This window comes from Leptonychotes weddellii, chromosome 7 (assembly GCF_054177405.1).
Source record: "Leptonychotes weddellii isolate Sample4059 chromosome 7, ASM5417740v2, whole genome shotgun sequence".
NCBI lineage: Eukaryota > Metazoa > Chordata > Mammalia > Carnivora > Phocidae > Leptonychotes > Leptonychotes weddellii.
Window position 1 is genome coordinate 948,686 of NC_138375.1, and position 7,176 is coordinate 955,861.

At 55.3% G+C, this 7,176-nt stretch overlaps 1 protein-coding gene across 1 annotated transcript in view; it reads left to right on the plus strand.

Annotated features, from left to right (window-relative positions):
* The window catches only part of SLC6A19 (solute carrier family 6 member 19), a 251,713-nt gene extending 246,059 nt beyond the window's left edge, over positions 1-5,654 (plus strand). The window contains exon 13 of the transcript XR_014146821.1: positions 5,645-5,654. The gene's annotated coding sequence lies outside the window, so the exon portion shown is untranslated. The remainder of the gene's footprint in view (positions 1-5,644) is intronic.
* Positions 5,655-7,176: the final 1,522 nt, after the last annotated feature.

Below are 7,176 nucleotides of genomic sequence, written 5' to 3' on the forward strand. Positions count from 1 at the left end.
CTCGCCAGAAGCTAGGAATGAGGGTGAGGAAGGTCCTTGCGGCGCCATGGACGCACCTCTCCTGGCTGTCGCTGGGAAGAGACTAGCAAGGAGTCCCCTCAGCTGCGGCTACTCTGAGGAAACGTGGCCCTGGGTGCCCTCCCCTCGTGTGCTCGTGGCCAAGAGTGCTTCTGGGATGTGGTGCAGCAGGTGGGGTGGGCGGGGCAGGGGCGCTGGGGGCGGCGCGTGTGAGGGGAGCCCTGCTGACCTTCCAGACGCCCCTCTCCAGCAGCTGGACCTCCATCTGGGGCCTGGACACTGGGCAGACCCGTAAGCCCCCTCAGGCAGCTCCCTCCTCACAGAGGGAGAGGCCAATGGGGTGTGGGCTGCCCCCGGCCCGCGGGCACTGTGTCTAGACTGCCGCATTTTGCAAGGGACTTGGTGGAGAAGCCGGATGGGAAGGGAGAGTCGACCACGACATCCTGCTGCTATCACCCCCACGTTGGCTCCTGGTGAGAATGCGGGCTTCCGGCCGGCCCAGCGTCCCCAAACTCTCCCGGCCAGCTCGGCCACACGCCTGCCCGTCTGAGTGTCACCAGGCCTCCGGCAGTGAAAGCAAATGAGGGGGTGGGAGACTCCCTGCCTGCCCTGTGCCCATCGCTCCCCTGCCCCGAGCTCCAAAGTGCGGAGGCCTTTCTTGGAGTCCCCTCGACTGCAGGTCAGGGCCTGGCAGGCGGGCGGCTGGCGGGCGCCTCTCCCGAGCACACACGCTGCCTCCTTCCCCGCAGGCTGGAGTCAGCCCCTCGGTGTGGGGCAGGAGCGACGCCTCTGCGCACGACCCCACTGGCCAGGAGGCCTCCAGCCAAACGGCCGTGGAGTTTGCCCACGTGGATACCCGGTAAGCTGGAGAGCCTCAGCCACGCTGTGGTCTCTAGAGGTGGGGGCTTCTGGTTGTCCATGGGCCTAAATGTGGTCACAGAGAAGGAGTATCATTTCTGCCTGGACTAGGAAGTGTGGCCTTTTAGGTCCAAATCAGCAATTGGAGCAACATGTACATTTCGGATTTCCGGTGGGTTTAGTTGGCCATAGACGTGAATTTTAACATCGTAATAATGGTCTTGGTCATCTGCCCAAGAGACTGGAGGTGTCTCGCACTTCCTGCTCACAGCTTGTCTTCCAGTGAGCCAGCCTCCCACCTCTCCAGCCCCAGGTGTGAGAACCCCTGATGTTGTCACTGTTGGAAAAGTTACGGTGGGTTTCAGGTTTCAGGAGCAGATCGGACAGGGGTGTGTAACCTCAGCCCTTCTGAGACACCACTAAAACTGCAGTAAAGATAGTTTTTATGAAAGGACCTAAACCTGCTTTGGTGGAGAGAACAGGAGAGCAGACAAAAACACCAGCGTAACTGAGAAGCTGGAGAGAAAGACAAGACACGTGGTTATTTGCTTAGAATCAAGGCAGTGGAATCCTGGGGTGGAGGTGAGAAAGTGGAGAATGAGCCCGGTTTATGCCTCAGAATCCATCCGGCGCTGGGAGATGGGCCACCCCAGCTACGTGGGGTGGGATGGGAAGGCGTTAAAATCCAAGGATGAGGGTGGGAACAGTCTTGAGAAGCAGATACTCACATCTGGTCCCCTGGGGACGCCTCACCTCCTGGGAGATGTGGTTCACTCTGTGTGGTGGGTGCGCAGCCAGGGGCCTCTGCTCTGGAGGGGGAGCCCAGCTGCTGGAACAGGCTGCCCCCCAACCACACCCGAAGGGCTCTCCCGGGGCTCTACGGGCACAATGAGGACCATGCGTCAGTGTCCTGAGGTGGCTATAACAAATCACCATCAAGTGGGTGGGTGTTTTAAAGAGCAGAAATTCATTGTTCTGGAGGCCAGAAGTCCACATTTAAGGTGTTGGCAAGGCTGTGCTCCCTCTGGATGCTCTTGGGGAGAATCCATTCTTGGCTTCTTCCAGCTTCTGTTGTCCCCTGGTGCTCCCTGATGTTCCCTAGTGCTCCCTGGCATTCCCTGATGTTCCCTGGTGCTCTCTGATGTTCCCTGGTGCTCCCGGGTCTTCCCTGGTGCTCGCTGGTGCTCCCTGACATTCCCTGGTGTTTCCTGGTGCTCCCTGGCACATGGCTGCATCTCCCTGCTCCATCTTCTAATGGCCTTCTCTCTCCCTCTCTCTATCTCTGTGTGTGTCTGTCTTTATCTGCCTCTCTCATATAAGGACACTTGTTATGGCGTTCAGGACCCACCCAGATAATCCAGGATAATGGCTCCATTTCGAGATTCTTAACTTAATTGCATATGAAAAAAACCCTTTTTCCAAATAAGGTGATACTCACAGGTCCTGGAGACCAGGGTGTGGGCGTCCCTTCTGTACCCAGAAACATTGCTCTCTGGGGAATGTTGCCAGACCCAGAGGAGAGTCTCACAGACACTCACGCCAAATACCGCCAAGGGACACGGCCCTTATTCACTAAGTTTCCCTTTGGTCCTCACTCTGAATCATGAGCAGATTTTACCAAATACCTGACAAATAAACCAAAAAAAAACAAACATCAAAGAACAACTTGGAGAAAAAGGTCATCTGGGGATAAGGAATCTTAAAAAAATGAACAAGTATCACTGATCTTCTCAATGAGTTCAGGGAAGATCCTCACGGAATGAAAACTGAATGTCATGGAAAGGAACGCTCAGCAAGAGAAAAAGAGAAATCAGAAGAAACTCAAGCAGCAGAAGTAAAACAAATGCAATAAGACAATTAGAAGATGAAGTTGAGGAATCTTGTAGAATGTAGAGAAACCCTCCAAAGTGATAGGAAATAGGACCGACATTTAAATAATAGGAATTCCAAAAAGGAAAAAGAAATAGAGAAAGAGAAATCAGAGAGAACGAAATTATCAATAAAATAATTCAAGACAAGTTTCTAGAACGTTTGGTGCCCCAGAACAACGGGTGCAACAGATTCAGATCAAGGCCCATCGCGGTGGCTTTTGGAACTCTGGGAGCCAAGAGGAGCTTCCATAAAAGGAAGAGCGATAATCAGCATCGTTTCAGAGGCTTTCCACGCAAGGCCGGGAACAAGCACAGAGAGTGGACAGAATTCTGCAGGAAGCTCTGTAACAGCCCAGCCACCATCAGGGAATCAGGATGTTGCCCCTGCGCCTGGTTGCAGCACATTTATATGCAAGCACTCACAGGATCTGGGTCCCTGGAACAAGAGGGCATATCAAGGGACAGAAACGTGTACAGCGGACAAGGGGCAAAGGACCCCACCCAGAGAAAGCAGAAGGTTGATCCCAGGATGGCAGGTTTCTCCAGGTGTGTGTGTGATAGTCAGTCCAGAAGGAAGAAGGGGACTCCAGACAGAGCGCTATTGCTCATGAACAATCTCACTCGAGGGCAGAAAGCCCAGGTGAGCCTGAACACCGTGATGTGATTCTCACACGTCCCCCCAGGCCTGCTCCTGCGTGGCCCGATGCCTGAGAGCTCAGGGAGGCCATGGTGACAGTGGTGCCTGGTCCACATGAGAGCCAAGGACCCTGACCATGCTGTGCAGACGAGAGGCTCAAGCCAGCTGAGTCCCTTTAAGAGCCTGGAAGCAGTGCCCATGGTTGTATATTTTTGAGATTTCTGTTTGCTTTCTGAGAGAAAGCAACCCGAGCTGTAAGAGATCAGTTCCCGTAGGTCCTGGCTCTGCCTCATGCTGTCGGGACTCGCTCTGACCAGCTCCCGGGGAAGCTGCAGCTACGCTGGGGCGTGGGGGATGGGCTGCCCTTCTCCTGCCTCATCTTACAAGGGAGCGTCAGCCTGGCCATGAACAGCTGGATGCCTGCTTGCTGCCTGGGCCTTCAGAAATAAATGATTTATTTTTGGAGATGCATGCATACACAGGTGGTTAGAGTATAGATGAAAAGTGTGTCCGAGGTAATGTCAGCTTTCTGTTTTTTAGCTTAGGTCGTGGGTACACGGGTGTTGGTTTGATGTATAAATTCCACAAAGACAGTTGTGTTGCAAAGACCTGCACAGCAAGAAACCCCGATATCACCCCCCGAAATCTGCAGAAATAAAGTGAGCCGGTCAGAGTCCCCTCAGTTGCTAGCCAGAAGCTAAGGCCAGTTGCTAAATGAGGCCAGCCATCTCCCGAAAACCAGGAAATCCAGCCACGTGGAGGCCAGACTCGCACATGGGCCCCTTTCCCGGCACGTTCAGTGCTGTGCAGCTTGGCTCGGCTCCTGTTGACAAGGTGGCCGATGAAAAGATTTCCTTTCTGTAGAGCTGGGAAATGATACTTGTCAACGATCAGCAAACTTCATCAATGATTCGGGAGGCACCTTCTATCTACTTGCTCCGTGAACAGTTTTAGCACGTTTTCCTTACATGGTCCTCGTTGTTGATTGAAAGTGATGCACAGTGGCCCCCGTTTATGCCCCTGTAGTGAGCGACGCAGAGCTAATAATGTTCATAATCATTGACTCCGTTTTTCTGAGGCTGAACTGTGCAGGGAATCACTCACTCTCACGCCCCGAGCCATGCGTTTGCAAAGCCACGTGCTGCTCTATGGGGATGGACCCTTCAAGGAAGATGCTCTGGGGTTTCAGGGCCCGAGTGCTGGCAACACTGGCTTTTACTGCAGCACCTGGTGGGACAGTGGGACGCGGGGAGCGCAGTCCTGCACCGCCACGGTCAGTGGCCCGAGTGTGCGGGAAGGCCGCGGGCTGGGAGCGGCCTGGGTCCCACTCTCTAAGTCCGCTTTCAGAGGGTGGCGCCACGGGCAGGTGCCCAGCGTCCTGGGGCCCCCGGGGCCTGCACCCAAGCCTGCCCGCCTGACTGCGCACGTCTCTGCAGGAGGGTCTGGGGAAGGTCTAAAGAAACACTTGCAGAACCGCTGATTTATCCTTGGTGTTAGCAAATGTCCTTTCCTCCCTCGAGGCTGACCTCAAATCAGAGTTGGGAGCGCAGCGTGCGTGGTTAGAACTGGCCGAAGCTGTGGGCTGGACCCAAGTGGCTGGAGGACGCTCACTCCCTGGTCCGCCTGTCCTGCTGAGTTCGCAGAGTTGGAGATGGACACCTGCCCTCTGACAGACTTGAACCTCTCACGGCTCTAAGGCCCCAACTGCCTTCTATGAAATGGGACTCGCCTTAGTACAGGGCGCCGGAGGGACCTGGAGAAGGTGACAGGCCGGCTGGGCGGTGCCGGGTGGGGGAGGGCGCATTTCCAAGGCGGTGCTGGTCCCAGGGCGCTGGCCCCTGCATCCCCCGTCTGGTGCGCAGGGCATTCTCAGGTAGTGACTGTTGCCATGTGCCTTTTGCCCCAGGCACCTGCTGTCCACACACGGGGGCCCAGGCACCTGCTGTCCACACACGGGGGCCCAGGCACCTGCTGTCCACACACGGGGGCCCAGGCACCTGCTGTCCACACACGGGGGCCCAGGGCGCCCTCACCAATCCCAGTACCCCTTCTCCTGCCTGGAGAGGGGCACCTAGCCCTTGGTGACGTCATTTTCTTCTCTTTATCAAGGAGGAAACGTTCACAGTAAGAGAACTCATGGGAAATCATTTTGGGAGACAAATATATCTGAGGGCCGATGCCTGTGGTTCAGTTTCTCAGATACAAGAACCCTGACCTTCATGCATGGCTGGCGGGAGGTGTGCACGCAAACGCGAGTCAGGGTGTACGTGGGGTCAGCGTGTGTGAATTGCGTGTTTCTGTGTGTGGGGGGGTGTATTCGGTGTGTTTCCTTATGTCTCCGTGTGTATAGAATGCACGCATGTGCTGCATGTGTTCCACGTACAGGTTACATGAGACGTGTATCCACGTTACGTGGTATGTGTGCACTGCGTGTGGGATGCCTGTGTGTGTCGTATGTGCGTGTGTGGGTCCGTGTGCGTCTGTGTTGGAGTTGGGTGTGGACCAGAAGGGCCCGGCTACTCTGGTTACTCTCATCGTTGAATTCGTTGAACGACCAGGGAGGTTTTCGGCCGCGTAGAGAAGATGAGCCGTTAATGCCTGGCTGGGTTTTGCCCGGTCTTAACCAGCTGACGAGCTGAAGCACAGTGTATGATGGATGAACGAGGCGCGTTGGTTTGTGCTGAGTCCTTCAGGCATGAAATCCAAACTCAGCAAAAGGCTCACACCCTTTTGTAAGTTCCTCTTCTGTTGTTCCTACATAATCACCTGTCCCCGTTCTCCTCAGAAGACTGTAGCACTCGCTCGAGTGGGTTATCTGAACAGGCTGATTCTCATCTGGAAGGAGCGAAAGGCTGAGTCAGGTGGGGTTGCTGTCATCCATCCGTGCTCGTCAGATCCAGCCCTGCTGTCTCTGAGCCCCACCCGGGGGGCTGCAGCCCAGGCAGCCAAGGGGACCAGCACGCCCGAGGATGACCAGAGGACAGCGGGGCAGCTGGGCTGACCACGCACCTGGCTCAGAATTGCTTCTGCCGAAAGCCGAATGGGGACTCGCCGGTCCCAGCCCTTTGTCCTCTGCAGTGAGTGTGGTAGTACCCACAGACGAGGGGGAGGGAAGGGCCTCTCCCCAGCCACTCTGCACACTCAGACGCGGAACAGATCTGGGCACTGCTACCTACAGAAAATGCCCCTGGGGCATCAAACGAGTAACAGAGTAACCGTCTGTTTGAAGCCCGTGTGCCACGGTGGTCTCTCCTTCGAGCATGTGGTGGAAGCAGCACTGATGTCCCCCGAGATTCACACGTAGGGCCCCAGCTGGAGGACCTTCCGGTGTCCCGGGGAGGCCGTGAGAACCCGGGCGCGTGCAGTAGCATGGAAGGCAGCTGTCTTGGGGAGGCGAACCCCAATCCTCCAGTGCCTTCATGGAGCGGTTCATCCACTGGAAGGTCGTCTGTCCTCCCATCTTCATTTTGCCAACCTGGTTACTCTGCTCAGGTGCAGGATGGCCAGACTTGCCATGTCTCTGTCGTTGCCAGGTAATTCCTTGTCATTGGTCCCCGGGTAAGATGGAAGGGTTCCAAAGGTAACTGTGGAAACTGGCCCCACATCTCACACCCAGAGTCCAAAGGAACGATGCGGGTCTTGCAGGAAGTCGTACCTTGTGTTAGCCTGCCCCTAGCTACTTTTATCTACTTGTTCTATTTACATCTAGACATACCAGGCAGAATTTCAAAAAGAATTTTAACAGCAGAATAAATACAGTCATGACTTAGTTACAAAAAACCTGAAGAACGA